At 41.3% G+C, this 947-nt stretch overlaps 1 pseudogene; it reads left to right on the top strand.

Moving 5' to 3' along the window:
• The first annotated feature begins 481 nt into the window (after positions 1 to 481).
• LOC101582809 overlaps positions 482 to 947 on the top strand; it is a 6,377-nt pseudogene continuing 5,911 nt past the window's right edge.

The following is a 947-nucleotide window of genomic DNA, read 5'->3' as shown; positions in this document are numbered from 1 at the left end:
ACCTAAACACCTTTATCAAAATCTAGGAATATTTAAATTTACAGGTAGGGTTTAAGCATGCAGGGGAAGCTATGCAACTCACAGGGTGAGAAAGTGGTCATTAACTGATTGTGTCAACCTTAGTAAGAAATGCCCAAATAAATTGGATCAGTGCAGTTCTGGGTGTGGAAGACCCACTGTAGCGTGGCTGAATGGTAGAGAAGGGAAATGAACAAATGTTCATGTCTGTTCATTGGGGGATGTAGTTCTCTCCTTTGCCTTTGATGTAATCTCCTGGATTCCAGTGTGGGTTCTTCAGCCTCCAGCACAGAGCCTTCAGCCTTTTAACCCAAACCCTTCAGCTTCCTAATATAGACTCTCATGGGACACAGGAGTGAGCTTCAGGCCTTCCTCTAGGTGCCTCAGATCTCCTGTGAGCAGTCAGATCTTTTGTTCTCTTTCTCATCAATGACACTAGTTTTTGTGAGTTAGGACAGAGAAAATGGTAGCCAGGGATGTCTACCTACATGTTACCCCCGATAACTGCAGTGATTTGCGTGATCCCAGGTAGGACCAGTGTAAATAGCTGACCCTTAGAAGCAGGAGTTGACAAAAACTATTGTAAGCCTCTAAACTATGATGTTGTTTTGCTGCAGTAGAAAACTGATGTGAATATTGTGTTTGTAGTCCCTTTTATAATTTCTTGGCACATGGCAGGATAAACATTAAAAAGATTTTGTAAAAACTGTGTATCTTCAATCTCTTTTGAAACTTATGTGCAATGGCAGTGGCCGGTCAATGAACACTCACGTATTCCCATGACTTCTACTACCAGTCTTCACTTCTCTGTGCCAGTGTTGAGATCGGTAACTTTCCCAAATCTGCTATGAACTGAAAATTGCGGTTTCACTTGTGAAAATAATGTTCCCCAAAATTATATAAAGTGAAAAAGTGGGGAAAAAAGTAGT

Source organism: Octodon degus, unplaced genomic scaffold (genome assembly GCF_000260255.1).
Source record: "Octodon degus isolate 3935 unplaced genomic scaffold, OctDeg1.0 scaffold00187, whole genome shotgun sequence".
In the NCBI taxonomy this organism is placed as follows: domain Eukaryota; kingdom Metazoa; phylum Chordata; class Mammalia; order Rodentia; family Octodontidae; genus Octodon; species Octodon degus.
Note: the sequence above shows the minus strand (reverse complement) of the source record. Positions and strands in the feature narration are given on the sequence as shown.